Source organism: Dendrobates tinctorius, unplaced genomic scaffold (genome assembly GCF_039654945.1).
Source record: "Dendrobates tinctorius isolate UK_male_01 unplaced genomic scaffold, ASM3965494v1 ptg000060l, whole genome shotgun sequence".
NCBI lineage: Eukaryota > Metazoa > Chordata > Amphibia > Anura > Dendrobatidae > Dendrobates > Dendrobates tinctorius.
The window spans coordinates 37,014,990-37,040,000 of NW_027361728.1; the positions used below are offsets into that span (position 1 = coordinate 37,014,990).

At 42.8% G+C, this 25,011-nt stretch overlaps 1 protein-coding gene across 6 annotated transcripts in view; it reads left to right on the forward strand.

Annotated features, from left to right (window-relative positions):
* The window catches only part of PLD1 (phospholipase D1), a 358,284-nt gene that overhangs the window by 192,083 nt on the left and 141,190 nt on the right, over nucleotides 1–25,011 (forward strand). The window contains exon 1 of one of the 6 annotated variants that reach the window (XM_073578847.1): nucleotides 16,345–16,488. The exons of the other annotated variants lie outside the window; for them this stretch is intronic. The gene's annotated coding sequence lies outside the window, so the exon portion shown is untranslated. Of the gene's footprint in view, nucleotides 1–16,344; nucleotides 16,489–25,011 lie in introns of those variants that run through there. 6 annotated transcript variants of the gene reach the window in all.

Below are 25,011 nucleotides of genomic sequence, written 5' to 3' on the forward strand. Positions count from 1 at the left end.
GTTTTTGCTATGTAATCTGAGGGCAACATGAAATAGGGGCTGAGGGACAGATTTCAGTGGTATCATTTAGTGTTTTATCAGGAGATTATCATTGCCTGGACTACAGTGCATGTGAGCCCTGGCCTGACCCCACCCTATCTTCTGATAAGCAGCTCGCTTTCAATAGACAATGTATCCAGGAAGCTATCGTGTGAGCGAGGGCAGCTTTCTTGAGCTCTGCTTCATCTAAGAACTCTGAGTCACAACTGCTTTACCCAGTATACTATTGTGCACATTGTTGGAGTCCGGGCCTCTTTCATCCTACATCATGTGGCTTTTAGATGAGGAAGCAAAAACTTGGTGGCAGATTCCCTTTTAAAATTTGCCTTCACTGAAACTGGCTTAGGCCGGTTTCACACTTGCGTTTAGGGCCGCAGCGTCGGCCTGCGCACGGCTGCCGCTAAGCCCCGCCCCCTGACGCGCCTCCTCCGGTAGCTCCGCCTCCGGGCGCATGACGCTGCATGCGTCATGCGTCCCCTATCTTTATAACTTTTGACGGTGCGCCGACCAGCGCCAAACGCAATCTGTTGCAATTTGGTTGCGCTCGGCGCACCGTCAAAAGGACGCAGGTGCCGCCAAACGCATACTGCGCACGGCCTGCGTCCTCAGTGATAAAGATAGGGGACGCATGCAGCGTCATGCGCCCGGAGTCGGAGCTACCGGAGGAGGCGCGGCAGGGGGCGGGGCTTAGTGGCGGCCGTGCGCAGGCCGACGCTTTGGCCCTAAACGCAAGTGTGAAACCGGCCTTAGTGGCTTAGGTCAGCACCTGAAAAAGCCTATGCCAGTGCCCCTCCTCTACCACACTTTACAGTTGGCACAATACAGTCAGACAGGTTTACCTGGCATTCACCAAATTTAGGCTCGTCCATCAGACTCCAGATAGGGAAGTGTGATTCATGACTTCACAGAACATAGTTCCACTTCTCCAGAGTCCAGTGTCGCTCTAACAATGCCTGTGATGTAAGGCTTGTGTGCAGCTGCTCGGCCATGGAAACCCATAGCATGAAGCTCTCGTCATACACACTTTGTGCTGATGGCATTGCCAGAGGTTTGGGGCTCTGCAGATATTGAGCCAGTAACTTTTATGTACTCTGCACCTCAGAATTCGACACCACTGCTATATAATTTTACATGGTCTGCAAGTTTGTGTCTGAGCTCTTGCAGTTCCTAAACACTTCTACTTTTCAAGAATACCACACACAATGCAATATCTAAGAAGGAAGATATTTCATGAACTGACTTGTTACATCTCTGGCATCCTATTTACAGTATCACACATTGTCTGTACAGGATCCTTCTGAGCATACCCTATTGTGTCTGTAAGGCCGGGTGCATGTGAACTGCCCCACTGAATAACCTTGGTGCAGTCAATGTGCCGCAGGTTTTTCAGAACTGTGGGCGTCTACTTTTTCATCTGTCACTGCCTTTTTATGATTGGACAGCGTCATAGCGCACGCCCAAAGAGCTGCACAAAATAAAAAAACCCAGTTGAATGATGAGAAAATTGGTGACTCCAACCAAGCAGAGAATTTTTTTTTACTTATATTTCAGCTACTATGTGCAGTAATGTATAGTTTATAAGGTCAAAAGTTATAAAAGGTCCTCATTAAGATGACATGTAAAATCTGATTATCAGGATTAATTGTAATGAAGAAGTCCTTTATTCCTACATTTTAACATTTTCTCTGTATTTTTGGGTATGCCTTCAAGTTTATACAATTCTCACATTGTAAAACTGGAGCTGGGTGTAATTAAACAGCTGTTTGTCTGGATCTATTCTAATAGTTACTTAGCAAGTGTTAAAGCTCCCTCCAGGTCAGCACAGTCCACGGATGGCTAGACACACAGGAATTAAGTTTGTTGAGCTCGTATGGTCTGGCAGAGTCTCCGTGATGGGCACAGATGCCATAGAACTGAGCAGATGTGATTGAGTCCCAAACCTACAATTTATTCCATAAGGAGTAGAGATTAATTCGTTCTCATAAGCACTGCCTTATTTCAGTCTAATAATGACTTCATGAGTTAAAAGGATTTCCATTTAGCCTTGAAATTCCATTTTCACATTATGTGATATATTCACCACATTCAAACATGCAACACTCGATTTCAAATCTGCCCTCACCTCTGCTAAAAAGGCCTACTTCACAACCCTTGTATCTTCCCTATCTTACAACCTCAAACAGTTATTCAAAACTTTTAACTCCCTTCTCCGCCCACCACTGCCTCCTCCAACCTCCCTCATCTCTGCCGAGGACTTTGCCACACTCTTCAAAAATAAGATTGACCAAACAAGGCAAGTCTTCTTCACTCAACCACCACAACCCCTTTGTATACCAGACCAATGCCCAAACCCCATAACCTCACTCTCCAACATCAATAAAGGGGAGCTTAATCGTCTCTTCTCCAAATCGCACCTCACAACCTGTGCGTTCAACCCCATCCCATCCCACCTCCTCTCCAACCTCACCACCGCACTTATCCCATCCCTAACCCACCTCTTTAACCTATCACTAACGTCCGGTACCTTCCCTTCTGCTTTCAAACATGCCACAATCACGCCTATCCTTAAAAAGCCAACCCTTGACCGAACCGCTATGTCCAGCAATCGCCCATTATAGTTGCTCCCATTCGCGTCCACGCTGAACTTTCCTCCCACCCATCATCTAACTTGCTCTTTGACAATCTACAATCTGGATTCCGCCTCCATCACTCCACTGAGACAGCCCTGACCAAAATTACTAACGACCTACTTACAGCCAAATCAAATGGATAATAATCTATACTCCTGCTTCTAGACCTGTCCTCTGCTTTCGACACAGTTGACCACTGCCTCCTACTACACATCCTCTCCTCCTTCGGCATCAAAGACCTCGTCCTATCCTGGATCTCCTCATACCTTTCCAACCGCACATTCAGCGTCTCCCACACCACCACCTCATCCTACCCTCTCTCTTTTGGAGTCCCCCAAGGCTCTGTTTTAGGACCCCTACTCTTAATCTATACACTTGGTCTGGGGCAACTCATAAAGTCCCACAGATTCCAGTACCACCTTTATGCTGATGACACTCAGATCTACCTCTCTGGCCCAGACATCACCTCTCTGCTGTCCAGAATCCCAGAGTGTCTATCAGCCATATCCTCCTCCTTTCACTTCCTCAAGTTCAATGTGGACAAATCTGAACTCATCTTTCCGCCATCTCACAGATCTTCCTTACCCGACCTAGCTATAACAATTAATGACATCACACTTTCCCCAGTACTGGAAGTCCGCTGCCTCAGAGTAACCTTTGACTGCCCTGTCCTTCAAACCGCACATCCAAGCTCTTTCTACCTCCTGTCTCCTCCAGCTCAAAAATATTTCCAGAATCCGTCCTTTCCTCAACCCTCAATCTACTAAAATGCATGTGCATGCCCTCATCTCCCGCCTCGACTACTGCAACATCCTTTTCTGTGGTCTCTCTGCTAACACCCTCGCACCTCTCCAGTCCATCTTTAACTCTGCTGCCCGACTAATTCATCTCTCTCCTCGCTATTCCTCCGCTTCTCCCCTCTGCAAATCTCTTCACTGGCTCCTATTCCCTCAGCGTATCCAGTTCAAATTACTAATACTGACCTACAAGGCCATCTATAACCTGTCTCCCCCATATGTCTCTGAACTAATCTCCCGATACCTTCCCTCACGTAATCTCTGGTCCTCCCAAGACCTCCTTCTCTCCTCCACACTTACTCGCTCCTCACCCAACCGCCTCCAAGACTTCTCCCGAACTGCCCCTATTCTTTGGAATTCTTTGCCCCAACAAGTCCGACTATCAACCACATTTGGATCCTTCGGACGGAACCTGAAAACCCACCTCTTAAGAAAGCCTGCAGTGACCCCTGCTACCTCCTTCTCTGTCACCACTACCGGTGATATCACCTTAACCAACACCGGAGCTGCTGCAACCCACCAACCTACTGTCTCCTTCCCTACCATCCTGTAGCATGTAAGCCCGAAAGGGCAGGGTCCTCTCTCCCCTCTGTATAAGTCTGTGATTGTTAGTTTGATTACTGTAAGTGATATCTGTAATTTGTATGTAACCCCTTCTCATGTACAGCACTATGGAATCATTGGTGCTATATAAATAAATAATAATGAATGTTATCCTAGACATATCATAACCTCATTACAATCCGTATTATAATGGGGTAAAGGGACATCAAAAGACGTGCAAGAAATGTTCCCGTCCGCTAACCCTAAAATCCTGTGGAGACCATCTGTTTTATATAGTCGAGATAAAATGATAGAAACAATATCCCATAACAATGTATGAACTATAAATGTTTGAGTGGGCATACTTTGTTTTATACCTCTCTAATACATTTTGCGTGTAATGTCTTATTACGGTAAATACTGGTTTCTGTCGAATTGCCATTGTCAAAAGTGACACTTCATTAGAAACTCTAACAGAGGCTATAATCGCATACCGCATTTTTCAGACTCTAAGACGCACCGGATCATAATGTGCACCTGGGTTTTAGAAAAGGAAATTAGAAAAAAAAATTTAAGCAAAAAATGTGGTCAATTCTGTACTTAATATCCCCTATATATGGTCCCCTCATCCTCCTCCTGGTATGGATGGCCCCCTCATCCCCATCCTGGTGTGCATGGCCCCCTTATTCCGATGCCAGCAGCTGCTTACAAGCCAATGACAGCTGCCGCCCTACTCGCTGCTCTCCACGCCGGGACTATGTGCGTGGAGAGCAGTGAATATTCATTGCTCTGTAATAGCGGACACGCTTTTAGCCACAGCGGTTTGCTTCCTGCATCTGCATGGCGTTCGCGTGTGCCCGCTACTTAAGGCAATGAATATTCACTGCTCTCCACTCCCATGGGTGTGGAATGCAGTGAATATTAGCTTCATTAATATTCATTTCTCTTTAGTAGCAGGCACAGGAGTTAGCTGCAGACGCCTGCTCCTGCCTCCTGTGACCCGCTGCTCCACAGCTGGCACTCCCCCACCTCAGTCAGAGCAGGTACTTCTGGGCCTATAAGACGTACAATGAGTTATATATACAGGACATTTCTTGATTGTAGCACATAAAGAAAATATATAAAGTTCAAAAATAATTATGCTACATACAATGAGTTTTAAGTAAAAATGCTTGACATTGCTGAAAAGTTCCATTCCGGAACCTCTCTTAAAGGAGTAATGAACTCCCAATGAAGTTAATAATATTGCATGAATAAGTAATAAAAAGAGAGGGTCAGAAATGAACAGTGCACATCATAATACATAGTAAATCAATTCAGAACCACAAATAAACATATTTACCCAAAGTAGGATGCCAACCAGTGTACCACTTAACGCGCGTTTCGATTGGAAATCTTCCTCACAAGGGGTGCACATTTCCTGCTACTTGGTGTATTCTAGGTACCATTAGTATTACCAGCACGGTGGCTCAGTGATTAGCACTGCAGCCTTGCAGCGCTGGAGTCCTGGGTTCAAATTCTACCAAGGACAACATCTGCAAGGTGTTTGTGTGGGTTTCCTCCGGTTTCCTCCCACTTTCCAAAGACATGCTGATAGGGAATTTAGATTGTGAGCCCATCGGGGACAATGATAATGATGTGTGCAAACTGTAACGCTCTGCGGAATATGTTAGTGCTATATAAAAATAAAGATTATTATTAAAGATTATTATCCAGTGTTTGGCTTCTTTCAGTTCCTGATGGTTTGCCTTATCTGAGAATATTTTTATGTAGCTGTTTTAATCAATAAAATACTTTTTTTTTTGTGTTGGGTTGTTGGAGGACTTTCTGTTCTTTTTACATGTTTGAAGGTAAGTATATATTAGATGAGTAGGTTTTCCCTTACTCTTAATGATAGTATATCAATTTAAAATGACTGGGTAGACCGACACATGCTGCCCACTCATCAGGTATTACCAGCTGCAGCTGGATGAAAACAGTGTATGGAGCAGACCACCTATATTCTGTACAATGTATAGTGACCGCTGCCAGGTTCTGTAGACCACATTCTAATATTTGAGTAGGATTGCGCTGCCTGGAACCTGCCACTAAACGCTGTGATGGAGAAGTGGTGTTCTGCTGCTTGCACTGCTTACATCCAGACCTGATAACAGCCGATGAGGACTGGCGGTGGCTGGGAGTAGCGAATATCAGACGTCCATCACCCCTGATCAAATATTGATGACCTAACAGAAGGTTGGATCATCAATATCATACTAGTGGAACACCCCTGTAGAGCCGTCTGTTTACGGACTAGTGGTGATGAGCGAACATGCTCGGATAAGGTGTTTTGAGAGCATGCTTGGTTGCATCACTGACATCATCACTATTAACTACCGGGCATGCCTGCATAGTCTGACACTCATTGGTGACTAAAGGGGGTTTCACACATAGCGAGATCGCTAGCGATATCGCTCGAGCGTCACCGATATTGTGACGCAACAGCGATCTCGCTATGTGTGAAATGTAGCGGCGATCGGACCCCCCGCTGGCTATCGCTGATCGAGATAGAATGAGCAGGTCCATTTTTCCATCGTTGACGTCCCGCTGGCCAGCACTCATCGCTGTGTTTGAAGCTTAAAAACGACGAGCTACGTCGTTAGCGATGCAGAGCTCAGCGATACAGATCAGAATCAGTTACAATTAAGTTGTGTGAAAGGTACTCAACGGCCAACGAGGTCGTTATGCAGATTGCTGATCTGTCTTGCGTCATTGATGAGATTGGACTGTTTGAAAGCTATCTAGCGATCATGTAACGATGCACTAGCGATCTTTGCCAGGTCGGATCGTTATCGCTGGTGCGTCGCTATGTATGAAGGGGCCTTTAGGCTGTGTGCCCACCATGAGTCAAAACCAATTACCAGGAAGTATCAAAAGCAAAGCAGCTTTGTTTTAAACATGATATGACAACAAGAGACCAAAAAAACCCAGCTACCAAAACATGACAAAAGTGCATGTAAAATATTTATCACCTATCCTGGTCATTACATGATGACTTATTTTCACCAGAGAAACCCTTTAAGGCCGGGGTCAGACTTGCGAGTGTGATGTGTGAATCTCTTAAAAATACCCGGCAGTCGAGACCGGAGTGTGCGGCTGCCTTTGTTTCTAGGCAGCCGCACACTCTGGTCCCAAGTGTCGGCGGCAGTGCCAGGCATTGATGCGAGAGACTTACGCGAGTTTCTCACATCACACTCGCAAGTCTGACCCTGGCCTAAGTCTTAGAATAACACTTTATAGTTTATACAGTTGTGTGAAAAAGTGTTTGCCCCCTTCCTGATTTCCTATTTTTTTGCATGTTTGTCACAATTGTTTCAGATCACCAAACAAATGTAAATATTAGACAAAGATAACAGAAGTTAACACAAAATGCAGTTTTTAAATGTCTGTTTTATTAATGTAAAAATAAATCCAAACCTACAGGGCCCTGTGTGAAAAAGTGATTGCCTCCTAAACCTATTAACTGATTGGGCCACCCTTAGCAGCAACAATTGCATTTAAGCGTTTGCGATAACTGTCAATGAGTCTTTTACAACACTTTGGAGGAATTTTGGCCCACTTATCTTTGCAAAATTGTTGTAATTGGAGGGTTTCTGAGCATGAACAGCCTTTTAAGGTCATGCCACATTATCTCAATCCGATTAAGGACAGAGATTTGATTAGACCTCTCCAAAGTCTTGATTTTGTTTTTCTTAAGCCATTCAGAGGTGGACTTGAACATTGTCCAACTGCATAGCCCAAGTGTGCTTCAGCTTGAGGTCATGAACAGATGGCCAGACATTCTCCTTAGAGATTTTTTTGGTAGACAGCAAGTCTTCCTGGTCCTGAAGCCACAAAACAGCCCCAGACCATAACACTATCATCACCAAATTTTACTGTTGGTATGATGTTCATTTTCTGAAATACTTTATTATTTTTACGCCAGATGTAATGGGACATACACCTTCCATAAATTTCAGCTTTTGTGTTGTCAATCCACAGAGTATTCTCCCAAAAGTCTTGGGGATCATCAAGATGTATTCTGGTAATATTGAGACAAGCCTTTATATTCTTATTGCTCAGCAGTGGTTTTCATCTTGGAGCTCTGCCATGCAGGCCATTTTTGCTTAGTGTCTTTCTCAGGGTGGAGTTATGAACACTGACCTAAAGTGAGGCCTGCAGTTCTCTGCATGTTCTTGTGGGGTCTTTTGTGACCTCTTGGATGAGTTGTCGTTGCACTCATGGGGTAATTTTGGTAGACCAGTCACTCATGGAAAGGTTCACCACGGTTTCATGTTTTAACCATTTGTGAATAATGGCTCTCACTGTGGTTTGCTGGAGTCCTAAAGCTTTAGAAATGACTTTATAACCTTTTCCAGACTGATAGCTCTCAATTACTTTTTCTCATTTTTTCCAGAATTTCTTTGGATCACGGCATGATGTCTAGCTTTTGAGGTTCTTTGTGGCTATTTCACATTGTCAGGCAGGTCCTATTTAACTGATTTCATAATTGAGAACAGGTATAGCAGTAATCAGGCCTGCGTGTGGCTAGGAAGTTTGAACTCCGCTTCCCAGATGTGTGATAACCCACAGTTAACTTACGTTTTAGGGGGGAAGGGGGGGCAAACACTTTACACAGGGCCCTGTAGATTTGGGTTTCTTTTTCCCTTAATACAGACCTTCATATAAAAACTGCATGTTGTGTTTACTTGTGTATTTTTGTGTAATATTTAAGTTTGTTTGGTGATCTGAAACATTTAAGTGTGACAAACATACAAAAGAATAAGGGTATGTTTCCACGTTCAAGAAACGGCAGCGCTTTGGACCCAGCACATGCCCGCTCCGTCCAAAGCCCTGACTGGTTTGTACGAGCAGTGATTCCACATGTGTTCATTGAACTCCATTCGGTATAACCGCATCCTATACATAGACTGTAGATATTTATCTTGCGGAGACGGAGCTTCTCCGCAAGATAAATAGGTATGCTGCGGTCTATAAAGATGCGCCGCATGTCCGGTTATGCAGGTCCCCTCCACTATGCTGTAACATCTGGCCGCTGTGGAATGGATACTGCAGCTGTATGCAGCGGCCAATCCGCAGCAAATACTGAACGTGGATACATACCCTAAGGCCTGTTTCACACTTCCGTTTTTTTACGTCAAAATCCGCCAATTTTAGAAAAAACGGATCCGCCAAAAAAAGGGGCGGATCCGTTTTTTCCCCCATAGACTTACATTAGTAGCGGATCTTGACTGACGGTCGTCCGTCCCACCCGTTTTTTTGACGGATCCGTCAAGATTTTAGTGTCTCCCGGACGGATGAGAAGGACCCTGCAACTTTTTTTTCCTTGACGGTCCGTCGCATGCCCGGAAGCTTTACTCCGGAAAGCATTTTAACCCTGAAAGGCCGTTCTGGGAGCGTCGAAAAATCTCTCTCTCTCTCTCCCTCCTTCCAGACCGCGGTCGCTTTAAATTTTTCATCTTCGGCGGATCCGTCCATATTAGCGTCCGCTGACATCCGTATGTCACAACGGAGGCGGATCTGTTAATTTTCGTTTTTGGCGGATGTCAACTGTCCGCCATCAACTGAAGTGTGAAACAGGCCTAAGAAATCGGGAAGGGGGCAAACACTTTTTCACACAACTATATCTCTCAATTTTGTTGTTCAGGAATGTATGATAAGCTTTTTCTTTCCTTACTTTGACATTACAAGTGCCAAGATTGATTTTTATGTAGCACCACGTTTGTCATGTTATTGATAAATTGATCGGCTGTGCCAAGTGTCCTCAGGCTGTGCATTGTACGGAGTCTGAAGGTATCAATATTCTGTTAATATTTTTTAAGCCTAAAGATAACATTGTTAAAATACGTTTGATGTGAATATTATAGCAACTGATTAGAATAAACATTGTATGACCACCTGACACCTCCCTAGAAGGAGGCCGTGCTTCCATATGTCAGTTTTGTAGCTTCTTTAATTAGCAGCTGAGAGTATCGGTCGTCCTGTATGGGCGACTAATTTGTTCAAAGTGGTCAAGTGAAAAGTAGCGGAAGGTATGTGCACGCGATCAGGGATGGCTCAGTATTTGCTCATGAGTTGACACAGGTGAAATCTGCACCAAACCTGCATCTGAGGTCACTGGCAGGTCACCTGTTTTCAGTATGCATTTTTGATGCACTTCTTTTTTCACATGAAATAAAGCTAATTTTAAAGTTGGCTTCTGGAAGAAAAAAAAGTGTTTTCCTGTTTGCAGATATTTTGGGGTATGTTACCAGGGTCAGTAAACACTGCGGATTGGATGATGCTTACATTCGCAACGTCCAGTTGTTGCAGCATAGTGGAAGGGATTTCAATAAATACCATGCTCATTATGCGTGCACTGATGCCCGCAGCTCACCTGCAGAGACGCTCAGTCTCCGTTGTGTAAATTACCCATACACTTTAATTAGATGCGGTATAACCGCATTATCTTCGTAGTCGCATGCATATTAAGTGCGGGAACACAGCTTACTATGCATATGTACTAATTTAAATAATGGTGAATATTGTGACACAGCCAGACGTACATGACACAAGAAGTGGAGGAAAGCACAGAGAGAGGTCCCCTCCTTTTTAATTAATAAAAAAAAAAAAATGGCGTGGTGCCCCGTTACATTTGTTAACCAGCCAGAGTAAAGCAGACTACTGGGACTGGTATATCAGGCTGGTAAGGATCCACTATCCATGAACCTTACCATCCTTATAATACCAGGCCCCGCAGCAGTCTGCTTACCTTGGATGGTTAGCAAAAATAGTGGGATCCCCTCCAAAAAAAAAATTGCGTGGAGTCCCCCTATTTTTGTTAACCTGCCAATGAAAAGGCAGACAGCTGCGGCCTGGTATTCTCAGGCTGGCGAGGCCCATGGATTTTGGCCCTTACCGGCCTGAAAATAGCAGCCCGCAGCTGCCCCACAATTGGCACATCCAAAGATGCACCAATTGTGGCACTTTACCCGGCTCTTCCCACTTTCTCTGTAGCGGTGGCAAGTGGGGTAATATTTGTGGGGTTGATGTCACCTTTGTATTGTCAGGTGACATCAAGCCCACGGCTTAGTAATGGAGAGATGTCTATAAGACACCTATCCATTACTAATCCTATAGTTACATGATAAATAAAGACACAGCCAGAATAAAGTCTTTCAATTGAAATAATGACAGACTCCTTTAATAGATCTTAACCCCTTAATGACGGAGCTTTTTTCGTTTTGCGTATTCGTTTTTTTCTCCCCTTCTTCCCAGAGCCATAACTTTTTTATTTTTCCATCAATATGGCGATGTGAGGGCTTATTTTTTGTGGGACGAGTTGTACTTTTGAACGACACCATTGGTTTTACCATGTAGTGTACTCGAAAACGGGAACAATATTCCAAGTGCTGTGAAATTGCAAAAAAAGTGCAATCCCACGCATGTTTTTTGTTTGGCTTTTTTGCTAGGTTCACTAAATGCTAAAACTGAACTGCCATTATGATTCTCCAGGTCATTACGAGTTCTTAGACACCAAACATGTCTAGGTTCTCTTATTGAAGTGGTGAAAATTTTTTCCAAATTTTGCTGAAAAAAACAAAAAACAAAACCCAGTAGCGTCTCCATTTTTCGTGATCTTGGGTCGGATGAGGGCTTATTTTTTTGCGTGTCGAGCTGACGTTTTTAATGATACCACATTTGTGCAGATACGTTCTTTTGATCACCCGTTGCATTTTAATGCAATGTCGCGGCAACAAAGAAAAACGTAATTCTGGCGTTTTGATTTTTTTCTTGCTACGTCGTTTAGCGATCAGGTTAATCCTTTTTTTTTATTATTGATCGGGTGATTCTGAACGCGGCGATACCAAATATGTGTAAGTATGATTGTTTTTCTTAATTGTTTTATTTTGAGGGGCGAAAGGGGGGTGATTTTAAACTATTTTTTTTTTCTAATTTTTTTAAATTTTTAAACTTTTTTTTTTTCCTTTTGGCATGCTTCAATAACCTCCATGGGAGGCTAGGTGCATCCCATACTTGATCGGCTCTGCTACATATAGGCAGCTTCAGACTGGAGCACCTTGGGCCCACCAGAGAAAATCATTCTTGGGGCCCACAATGTAGCTACACAGAAATAAATACAAGACCACCAATTGTGTGGTAAAATACGCTAATATCGGGGTATAATATAAGGTAGTACAGGTCTTAATTATGTAGCAGGGGTTGGGGTAGCCCCCTCATAGAATATAATGAAGCCCCCTCTCATAGAATATAATGCACACCTCATAGAATATAATGCAGCACCCCACAAAATATAATGCAACCCCCTCATAAGGTATAATGTAGTACCCACCAAAGAATATAATGCAGCCCCCCTCATATAGTATAATGCAGCCTCACCACAGAATATAATGCAGCCCCACCATAGAGTATACTGTTGCCCCCAGAATATAATGTCCCCTGAGAGAAAAATGCAGTCCCCCCCACAGAATATAATGTAGCCCCCTCATAAAGTATAATGCAGCCCCCCTCATAGGGTATATTGCAGCCCCTCTCCACCTCCATCATTGTTCTCCCCCTCCACCCCATCATTGTTCTCATCACCACCTCCATCATTGCCTTCTCCCTCACCACCCCTATCATTCACCCCCATCATTGCCCAATCCACCACCTCAATCATTGCCTTCTCCCCACCACCATCATTGTCCTTTACACCACAACATCATTGCTTTCTCCCCCACCACCTCCATCATTGCCCATGTCAACACCTCCATCATTGCCTGCCCCACCACCATCATTGCCCATTTCATCACCTCCATCATTGCCTCCCCATCATCCCCTTCATTGTCCATTTTATTAACTCCATCATTGACTCCCCAACCACCATCACTGTCCTTCCACACCACCCCATCATTGCCAACACACACAGCACTGCACCTCTCTCACACTCACACACAAAGCACCACATACACACATGCATGCACACAGACGACATACAGCACCACTTACTTCTCGGCAAGTTCCCCGCAGCACATCCCGGCAGCCTCTTCCTCACCGGCAGCTTTCTGTCTGATACAGCGCACTGGATGATGACCGCTGACGTACTATCCCGTCAGCGGTCACTAAGGGGTTAATTAAACCATACTTACTGCATCGCCTAATTCCACCGACGCCCTGGTCTCCTGGAAGAGAATTAAAATAAAAAAGCAACAATATCCTTACCTGTCCGCCATGTAGATATGCATACTGTCCGACGACGAGTCCAGCTCTGCTACGTCTAGATGCCTTTGGCTGAATGGTGACATTATGCCACCACTAGCCTGATATCCAGAACACAGCAGAACTTGAAAATGATGATCGGAGATAGCTCGGTCCCCTACGGTTTAATGCACGGAAGATCTCGCGATTATCTCAGCTCATTGTGAGAACTGCAGTGTAGGTTTACTTCTTGCTGAAACAAGGTACACCTTTATTTAAATTAGTACACATGCTCGTAGTAAGCTGCGTTCCTGCACTTTATGCATGTGACTATAAAGATAATGCGGTTTTACCGCATCTAATGATAGTGAATGGATAATTCACGCAGCGGAGATGGAGCGTCTCTGCTACATAAATAGACATGCTGCGGTCTGGAAAGATGTGCCGCGTGTGTGTCCGCAGGGAAGCCGGAGGCGTCCGTGCATGCATAATGCATAGTGGACATGGGATTTCTTGAACAACTTGCTGTGACATCTAGCCGCTGCAGGTTTGACGCTGTGGAGGTACGCAGCATCCAACCTGCAGCGTTTACTGACCATGTTAACATACCCCAATATATCTGCAAATAGAAAATCACTTTTTTCTTCTTCCCAGAAGCCAACTTCCAGTTAGCTTTATTTCAAGGGACCAAAAAATGCATGCAATGAAAAGACGCATCAAAAACGCATGTAAAAACATGCATCAAAAACGCAGGTGATCTGCCAGTGACCTCAGATGCAGATTTCACCTGCGTCAAATCCTGAGCAAATAGTGAGCCATTCCTGATCGTGTGCACATACCCCTTACGGTATGTTTCCACAGTCAGGATTGGCTGCGGATTGGAGGCTGTGTACAGCTGCAGCGTCCATATGTTATAGCATAATGAAGGGGATTTTATGAAATCCCATCTCCACTATGCGTACTAAGATGCAGGTGGCTTCCCTGCGTATATGCACGTGCGGCGGGTCTTTATAGCCCGCAGCATGACGCTGAGTCTCCGCAAGATAAATATCACCGTCCAATGTATGGGATGCGGTGATTCCACATGCGGAATTACCGTGCGTACAAAAGGGGACAGCGCTTTGGGCGGGGTGGTATCCGCTGCGTCCAAAGCACTGACAATCCGGAATATGGAAACATACCCTTAGGTTTGTATCTGTGCATGTTTGTTTGTAGACAAGTAGTATTGCAGATATCTGTTTTCATTTTATCATTTTTGTAAAATGTAAGCAGAAAACAATGAAAATTTAAATTTTATTCATGAAAAACAAAGAACAAAAAACAGTTATGACACTCGCTTGCAAGAAAGCAGCAGTGATCGTCAAAAGAAAGATGGTGGTGTACGCTGGCTCATATGGGCATCTGTGGCGGTCACCAGGGCAGCATTCTATGGAGATCATAAAGGGGCACTATGACTGGCTTCATTGGGGCATAGGTGACTGAACTCCACTTGGAATACAAAACAAGAGAAACAAAAGATGTCTAGGCAACAAATGCAATGGAGTTTAGCTAAAAGACAATTTCAAGCTGTTCAGGGCTTCATAGAAAAGCAAAGGACTACACAGAGAAGACATCAACTGTGAGTCATTGCATTTAGGTGTGGTTTTTGCTGCCTGATCAGTGTTTCACTCTTCTTTGCACATACAGATATTGATTCTATAAAGCCCAGACTTTGTAATAGTAATGTATTCACATGTGCGGTGTATGGTTGGAATAATTGGTCGCTGTATATATAGGCCTTATTTAGTAAGGGTAACTATGTTGGTGATGTTCTGCCGTTATATTGTCACTACATTATGTGGTGGTAATATTTGGTCATTGTGTTGACTTTTTCTGTCCCTGTAGAGATTTACTCCTTATATAGTAGTATAATTTGGAGATATGATGTAGTTTCTTTGGCCATCTTGGAAACGGCACATTTGACTATCAATTGATCGATACTATTTTGTTAGGGAAATATTATTCTAACTATATACTGTATTTGCCTTTTTTTGGCTCCTACAGCTTTATAAGTCAACAATGTAATACATGAACAGTGCGGGTCGCTTTGCAGTTTTCTCTTGTGCATACAGTAGAGCGGATTCGGCGTGATCCCGATGGAGGAGCCCATGGCTGTTGAGCATAAAGACCCCTATGTACAGTACCGTAGTCAGTTCGGCTGAACATGATGATCTTTGGCAGGTTTTTCTGAGCAAACAAGGTGTATGGCATCCTCCCAACTCTTCTGTTGTGGGAGTTAAGGATCCAACCTGTTGAATTTCAGCGGACAGTCCTTTTATTCATCTCAGCTTATCGTTCCTGTATATGGGTCAGTCAGGAGAGAGCTTCCGGCCGACAGCTATCTCATGTGTAGGGCCACCTTTGAAAAATACAGTGAGGCTTTTCAAGTCTCCGATTTTTAACTGCTCACTCTCATTTTCAAAAAAAAACTTGGCATACATCAATAGTACAAGCAAATACACGAAGCTTTGGAATATATCTTATCCCAGAAATAATCTTCTTTCTTTACTTATCAGACATATTTTCCTTCACCATCTAAGTTCTTTGGGTAAACAGCTAAAATCCTAATTAATCAAAGGAAAATATACTGACACTTCTGAGGGATCAGATCCCAGCTGCCTATTAATAATAATAAATTTTATTTCTATAGCGCCGACATATTCCGCAGCACTTTACATTTCCTATTAAAATCTATTGTTGGGGAAGGAAGGAAGATAATTGAAGAACAGGTAAAGAGAGCCGCGCACACATTATGCTGCAGATTACTATATCGCCCCTTTGCTGTATTCACAGCTACACTGCTCAGTACTGTTGTATAATTTGGTCCATGCTGCTGCTTCTAAATGTGTGCTACATAGACTCAGGAGTTCACAAATCCCTTGTTTCTTGGTATATGCAGTGGAAGACATTGTAGCAGTTAGAACCCACTAGATCAAAGACAGAGGAAAATTAGTCTGCAGTGGTGAACACTAATGAAACATGCAGGTTGCAAGTCATATAATGATGAGAAATGGTGTTTTTCTTTTTCCTCAGATACATTATGTAGTAACATCACTTGTCCGGTGCCAGTGTATGGAGCGAGCATCTCCTTGTATCAGCAGTGACAAGCGCTCCAATAGCTGCAGTTTAACCATTTAAATGCTGGTGTGAATCATTATCAGCGTTTAAATATCGTGATCACCAGTGTGCGCACGCATCTGCTCCCATCAGCCCCTATGAGCATGGTAGGTAGATGTAAAGAAAGCATAATGTGACAGCAGGTCTTACTATAGGTGTGGCATGTACAGTTGTCATATTGTACTAGTAAATCAAGTGTGCAAAAACAGACATGCATTTTACCGCTTTAGAAGAAAACTTTTTTTTTCTTTTACAAAATTAAACCCTTTCCTAAAAATGCCAATAAGAAATGCTATGTAGGCACACACCCAAAAGGCCATCCCCTGCAACAGGGTGCTGTGTTAGTATGGTGTGTACTGATGTTTATTTGCATATCTGTTTTACAATTATTTGTGACCTGCACGTTTTGTAAGGTGAAATGTCTAAATTTTAGAAATTTTCTTTTACATTTTTTTAAAAATATTTTTTCCTTCTCAAACAATTGCACGAAAAATGTAAAATCTTCTGCAGTTGTTTGTGACAAGCTAGTGCACCCTCCCACACGTGACATATTTTTTTTTCTGTGAAAAATTTTACGCTGCCTGGCTTCTGCTTCATATTACATTAATAATGTAAAAAAAATGTGTAATTGAAATGCAGCAGGCTTAATGCCAGCTACACCATATGTCTTATCAGTCCGGCTCTGCTATTGGCACCTCTGCTGTCTCTTCACCATCCTTCCCCATCAGTTAAACCTCTGTAGTATTCACAGACTACTACTGTCATCTGCTTCGTTGCTGCAGTTATACAACCTCTTATTGTCTGGTGTATTTGTCTAATGTTTTCAGACGTTCTCTTCCCCTCTATTGCTGAGCTATGAGCTTGGACTTACTTTCACTTGCCTGAAATTACCCTAAAATTGCTGCTGAATTCATTGCCTAGGCTCTTATATATGCTAAGATAGTCCCTCCTGATTGGCTGCACTATACCTTGTGATATGACTGCTGCACTGCCTTATGGGAAAACCCACGCGATCGCTTCTGGGGTCCTGTCAGCTTTCGGAGACTAACGCAATCTTCAATGTGTAAAAATGCGGCTGTCGTTGTTTTTTTTTTTTTTTTGTAATTCTCGCAAATCGCATCTCAAATTGTTGGAATTCACCAACGCCTGCGAATTTTAAAATATTGTCTCCATTCTATTTGTGTCAAATCAGTTTAATCTCTATCTGTACAGTAGATGACCTAAAGAGGAAAAAAAAAAAAAAATCAAAACCCCAGAATTGTTGTTTTATTTTTTGGTTGCCTCACCTCCCTAAAAAAAAAATGACCCCATCTACTATATAATTGTCTAATTCGGTCTGTCTGTTTGTAACGGGAATCCCGCATCGCTGATTAGTCGCTTAATAGCGACTTAAAGGGCCACTTAATATGGTGATAATGGTGGTTTCCGAAAGGAGCCACCCCTTGGCTGGGTCCTTCCCTGGAGGTAGATCTGGCTAGTCCCGTGTTTGAGACTCTTAAATGGGGCTCCACGGACTTTATTTGCATATTCGTATTTCCCAGGGAGCAATGCACCTAGGATTTCACTGTGATTGAGCGCCTTTGCCGGCTGCCGCAGTGTTTTCTTTGACTGGTCTCCCTGAGGTCAGTGATTGTTTTGTGATCTTCATACGATGTCGTCCTCCTCCTTGCTTCTCCCTCAGCTACTGCGCACGCGTACTTTATTGGCCCTGTTGAGGGCAGAGTACTGCAGTGCGCAGGCGCCGGACCTCTAACCATTCCCGGCGCCTGCGCACTGCAGTACCTTACTCTGCTGTCAATAGGCAGATAGAGTATGGGTGCGCAGGAGCCGAGGGAGAAGCAAGGAGAACGTCATCGTATGAAGATGAGAGGCACCGGACCGCCACCCCCACCCCCCTGGTGAGTATAATCTAACGTGTTTTTCTTATTTTTCAGGTTTCATCAGGGGCTTATCTACAGCATTACAGAATGCTGTAGATAAGCCCCTGATTGCGGTGGCCCCAGCTTATGGGGTAAAAATGGGGTGACAGATTCCCTTTAAATAAACTACATACATATTATAGAATACCCGATGCGTTAGGATCGGTCCACCATCTAGTAATGGTATAATTATCAATAAAAACGTCAGCTCACTGTGCAAGAAACAGGTGGATGGCATCTCATTGACATCACCCACCTGTCTTCCAGTGCATTTGACTGTAGTTTTGTCATGCAACTTCTCCCAATAAGTTCTCAAATGGATTTATCAATGTAAAAATAAAGTTATGGCTCTTGGAATAAGGTGGTGGGAGAAGTGGAGGTACCAAACAGAAAACACTGTCATTAAGGCCTCTTTCACACTTCAGTTTTTTACAATCAGTCACAATCCGCCAGGTTTTGAAAAAAACGGATCCGCAATTTTCTTTTGAGGATCTGTTTTTTTCCCCATTGACTTCCATTAATGGCGGATTGTGACGGATTGCTGTCCGTTGCATCCGTTTTTTTTTTGAGGATCTGTCAAAAGTTGCTGTCCGTCACCATCCTCCAAGATTTCAAAACGGAGCTTGCAACGTTTTTTTCTCTGGCGGATCCTCCAGACACTCATTCAACCAGAAATTCTTTCTGGGTGCCGGAGAAAAAAAAAATTCTCTGTCTCTCTCTCTCTCTCTCGTTCATTATTTAGATTTCCTCATTTTTAGGATCCGTCTGAAAACGGATCCAGTGCCATCCGTTCACATCAGTTGAGAACGGATCCGCTAGTCTGACTTTTTGGCGGATTTGAACTGATGCAAAAAACTCAAGTGTGAAAGAGGCCTAAGGGTAAAATATTTTTAAACATAAAGGTTTTTGTTTCCCATCTACTACATTCATCAGATAAACAGTAATGTCGCCATCAAATTTCAATGCTAAATATAAAAGTATCTCACTGCAGTGTATTGCTCTCCATGTTTGTGATGATGATAGATGGCATTTTTACAGTTGTTCAGTAGTCGTTACATGCTATGTGTCATGCTCACCCAGGGCAGAGCTCAATCGTTTTTCTTTATCTCTTTCATAAGGATTTTCTGTCTTTTGTGTGTTCAGTACAAAGGTTACATGCTTGCCTTTTGTAACAGTTATATTCTCTTATCGATCCAATTCTCTACAAGATCTTCTCAGAAGCTGAATGTCCGGTGGTTTTGTTAATTGGCAAATCTGCTTGTTCCCTGTCCACCTTCCTTTTCCTCACCTGGTACTATTAGGGTGTGTGCACACTAGGGTGACCGCAAAAAATCGATGTCGGAATTTTGTCCGTCTGGACCCCACAAAACGATTCCCCTTTCCAGATATTGAGAGAGCCAAAATTTGAGCTCGATCAAACGACGTTAACCCGTGCCGCTCATCGCTCAAAGTTTGAAAAAATCCAAATTGAGGTATTTTAAGATTTAGGTATTTTGCATAGTCTGTTAGACTATAAAGAATGTGACAACAACATTGCAGAAATAGCCCTGACCAAATTTTCGAACCATTTGTGGTATTTGATTGCAGAGTTGGTGGGATTATCGTTTTTTGATCCCACCATTACAGACAATGAAAAGTTGTTAATGGCTAATAAATTGCTCAGTAGCACAGATGAACCATCAGAGCACGCTAGGGTTGTAAATCCAAAAGTTAGGAAAGAAAAATTAAAAGAGGTAGGAAGTAACCGACTTTAACGACCTTCTGACAAAAGATGAAGAACAAAAGCAATATGTCCTGCAAGTTGTAAGCAAATGCCGAGCATTATATTCTGACGTTTCAAAAACTACTTTAACAAAAGCTCTAGAATAGATTAGATAACTATGTAAAATTATCAACTCATGTAGGTTAGCGTGCTCTGATGGTTCATCTGTGCTACTGAGCAATTTATTAGCCATTAACAACTTTTTATTGTCTGTAATGGTGGGATCAAAAAACGATAATCCCACCAACTCTGCATTCAAATACCACAAATGGTTCGAAAATTTGGTCAGGGCTATTTCTGCAATGTTGTTGTCACATTCTTTATAGTCTAACAGACTATGCAAAATACCTAAATCTTAAAATACCTCAATTTGGATTTTTTCAAACTTTGAGCGACGAGCGGCACGGGTTAACGTCGTTTGATCGAGCTCAAATTTTGGCTATCTCAATATCTGGAAAGGGGAATCGTTTTGTGGGGTCCAGACGAACAAGTTTCTGACATTTTTTTCCCCCCCATATGAGATCCGGTCACCCTAGTGCACACGTTGTGGATTCGCAGTGGATTTGATTCTGCTGCTTTGTGCAGTACCTTTTTTAAAGTCAATGGAAAACGAAAAACGCATATCATTTTTAGGTAGATTTTCTAACTCCAAGCTGTATAAACATGAATGCTTATTGGATGAAGCAGGTGATGGGTATTTGTGTAATGAGATAATTGCGGCCCCCAAAAAAGCGATTTACCCAACTATGAAAAGTCAACAATTATTCAGTGCTCAGAGGCATGGTCAAGATAAGGAGGGCTGAAACGTGACCACCACAAAACAAGACATAGACACTGAAATGTGAAGGCTGGATCAAGAAACATCTGAAGAAAGAAAGCTTTCTCGAAGGTTTAATGGACAGATGAGATGAGACCGACTCTTCACAGACCACATGCACTGGCCTGTGGCTGGATCAGTAATGGTCACAGACCTCCATGTCAACTCAGACACTAGCAATGTGGAAGTGGGGTATAGCTATGGGTTGAAATTATTAACCCCTTGGTGACCAAGCTAAATTTTTCAAATGTGACGTATCACTTTGTGACAATATGGCTACATGGCCACGATCCGTTTTGGACGCAGCATATTTTCGCTGCTTTCTAATTACTGTACTTGTTGGTTAGTACATGCAGATTTACCACACGTAATATTCTATTGGTCAAAAGACACCACAGAAACTAGGCTCCACTACAGAAATTGACATACTATGGCTTGTAAACCCAATGATGAGTTTATGCAGCATTAAAAGGAACCTGTCAGCAGTTTTGGCCGATATAAGATATGGCCACTGCTTTTCAGGACTTATCTACATCATTCTATAATGCTGTAGATAAGCCCCCAGTCCGACCTACAAGATAAGAAAAATAAGTTTTCTTATACTCACCCGGGGGGAGGGAGGTCCAGTGTGGTCCAGTCCGATGGGTGTCACAGGTCCAGGTCCGGCGTCTGCCATCTTCTTGCGATGCCGCCCTCCTGTTGCTTCATCGCTCACCAGCATTGCGCTCCTGCGCAGGTGTACTTCTCTTCCCTGTTGAGGTCAAACCAAAGTACTGAAGAGTGCAGGCGCTGGGAAAGGTCAGAGAGACCCAGCGCCTGCGCACTGCAGTACTTTACTCTGCCCTCCACAGGGAAGATAAGTACACCTGCGCAGGAGCACGATGAAACAAGCTTGGAGGGTGGCATCGCAAAAGATGGGAGGCACCGGACCCAGACATGCGACACCCATCGGACCGGAGAGCCCCCCGTGTGAGTATAAGAAATCTTAATTTTCTTATCTTTCAGGTCGGATCGGGGGCTTATCCCACAGCATTGTAGAATGCTGTATATCAGCCCAGAAAGGCAGTGGCTGTATCTTTTATTGGCCAAAATTGCTGACAGATTCCCTTTAAATTGAAGCACAGTGGCCGTGGGATCTCTATAGATGTAAAATGTTTGATTTTGTTAGGATATTAGCGGGTTTAAAAAAAAAAAAAAAAAGCTAAAATTGGTAATTTTTTTTTTTTTCATGAACATTTACAAAACTTTATTTTTTTAGGAGCCTATCAAGTTTTAAATTGACTGAGTGGTCCTATATATTGGTAACCATCAAAAGTGGTGCCCCTAAGGGTATGTGCACACTGTACGGATTCTGCTGCGGTTCTGCAGCGTTTCTGCAGCTGCGGGTCCGCAGCAGATTCTGCTGCATTGTACAGTACCTTTATTTCCTATGGAAATTAAAAAACGCTGTGCACATGCTGCGGATTTTTCCGCAGTTTACAATCCGCAGCATGTCAATTGTTTGGTGCAGAAACGCTGCAGTTTTATACCTCATCCATTATGAGGTGTAAAACCGCAGGGCAAAAGTCCTGCAGATTTACCTGCGGTTTTCTCTCCAAAATCCGCACACCAAAAAAACTGCGTGTGCACATAGCCTTAACGTATTCAAAACTGCTGTCGGGTAGTTTATTAACCCTTCAAGTGCTTTTCAGGAATTAATGCAAAGTAGAATGACAGGCATGAAAAATGTTATTTTTGCCAATAAAATGTCAACATCTGAACACATCACTATATCCAGCAAAGTTTGAGGCCTTATTTGTTTATGAATTTTGCTTGGTCTTCCACACCTTATAATGATCTCCACTGTTCCTGTTAACTGCCATTTCTTAATTGCATTTCAAACTGAGTAAAGGGCAGCTTGAAAACTGTTTGCTATCTTTTCATAGCCTTTTGCTTTGTGGGCCTCCACCATTTCTAGAGTGCTAGGCAGCTGCTTAGAAGAACACATTGGTGTTGGTTTTTGGCACAAGATTATAGGAGGCTGGGTTTTTATAAAGCTGTGAAATTTGCACAGTTCTTGACCTTTTTCTAATGATGGTGAAAAAGCCATAGCCCTAAAGTTAGTTAACCCCTTTCTGACCTCGGGCGTAAATGTTCTCCGATTTGGGACTCCCCCCTGTTTGGTGCAGCCCACACCTTTCCGGGCACGTCAGCTGATCTATACAGCTGACATGTGCCCGCAACAGCCGCAGATGGAATCGTGATCCACCCGTGGCTGTTAACCCGTTAAATGTCGCTGTCAAACTCTTGACAATGGCAGTTAACTCACATGATCGTGGGTCACCAATGGGTTGGCATGACAACCAGAGGTTTCCTGCGGACATCTATGGTTGCCACTGCCGGATTGCTATGAGTGCCCGCCCGGTGGTCGGCGCTCATAGCAAGTGAGTAATTCTGCTACGTACAGGTGATCTGATAATTGCCTGTATGTAGCAGAGCCGATCGGACAACTGCGGCTTTTAGTCTCCCATGGAGACTATTAAAGCATGTAAAAAGTTTTAAAAAAAAAAGTTAAAAAAAATATAAAAAATCAAATCACCCCCCTTTAGCCCCATTCAAAATAAAGCAATATAAAAAAAAAATGCATATTTGGTATTGCTGCGTTCACAATCATCCGATCTATCAATATAAAAAAATTAACCGGATCGCTAAACAGCGTAATAAGAGAAGTCAAAATGCCAAAATTATGTTTTTTTGTTTGCCGCTACATTGCAATAAAATGCAATAACGGGTGATCAAAAGATTGTATCTGCACCAAAATGGTATTAATAAAAACGTTATCTAGGTGCGCAAAACATAAGCCCTCACCCAACCCGAGATCACGAAAAATGGGGACTGAACGGTATCTGAAAATGGTGCGCTATTTTTTTCTATTTTTTGTTTAAAACTTTGACATTTTTTCACCACTTAGATAAAGAACCTAGACATGTTTGGTGTCTATGAACTCATAATGACCTGGAGAATCATAATGGCAGGGGACAGTTTTAGCATTTAGTGAGCATGGTAAAAAAAAAACTCTGGAATTGCACTTTTTTTTTTTTTTGCAATTTCACCGCACTTGGATTTTTTTCACCATTTTTGAGTACAGGACATGATAAAACCAATGGTGTAGTTCAAAAGAACAACTCGTTCCGCAAAAACAAGCCCTCACATGGCCATATTGATCAAAAAGTAAAGTTATGGCTCTGGGAAGAAAGGGAGCAAAAAATGAAAATGCTAAACCAAAAATACCTCTGGTCGTTAAGCGGCTAAGGTCTGAAATGGAGGATAAAGAGTGAGGGAAAGCAAGCAGGTAGGAAGATGTATTTAAATTATGGCTCCCGCCATGACGCACTGAGCTTCAGCACAAGATGACTGTTCAAACAAAGTCCTTGTTAAATATTCGTGTTTATTGAACTTTTGGATTGACCAATAGCACTGTAGGTGTTGAGTAATAAAAAGTAATGATGAAAAATACAAATTGCCTATTAATTGTGCAAATGCACATTGAGTCGTCTTCTTGTGAGTTCATGCACATTTTGAGGACTAATGAACATCTGTTCATAAAATGATGGTCTATCTGTAAGCCGACTGGCCATTTAATCAACAGTCAGTCATAATTGTATTCCCACACAATAATTAGTCTGTGTGCATAGATTAACATTGTTATTGGCAGCGCATCAGCTGTGTACATAAGTCAATGTGCTGCCGAGAACCATGAGGCTAGCGAGTTCTCTGCTTGTTCATCGGATGATCTCCAGCATGTTTATCCAATCCAGTAATCGAAAAACAAGTTTACTGATTAATTTTTTTTCTCGAAGCGATTAGAGGCCAAGCCTTTAAGTAACCTAATTCTGTTGTGTCTGAAATTTTGTCTAAATATATATTTCTTCTGCTAGGTGGATATAGCATTACATATTCTTTTAGATGAATGATAGTTCATATAACTTTGAAAAACGGAGCAATAGCCACTAATTATAAATGTATGCTCTAAATCATTTTAAAAGGGATTCTGGTCAAGGAGCCTAATAAAGGGCTTGTTGATCTTCCAGGAGACAAGCAAGTAATAAAATAACATAAGCGGTATATAATTGTTGTATCTCCTGAAGTTCCA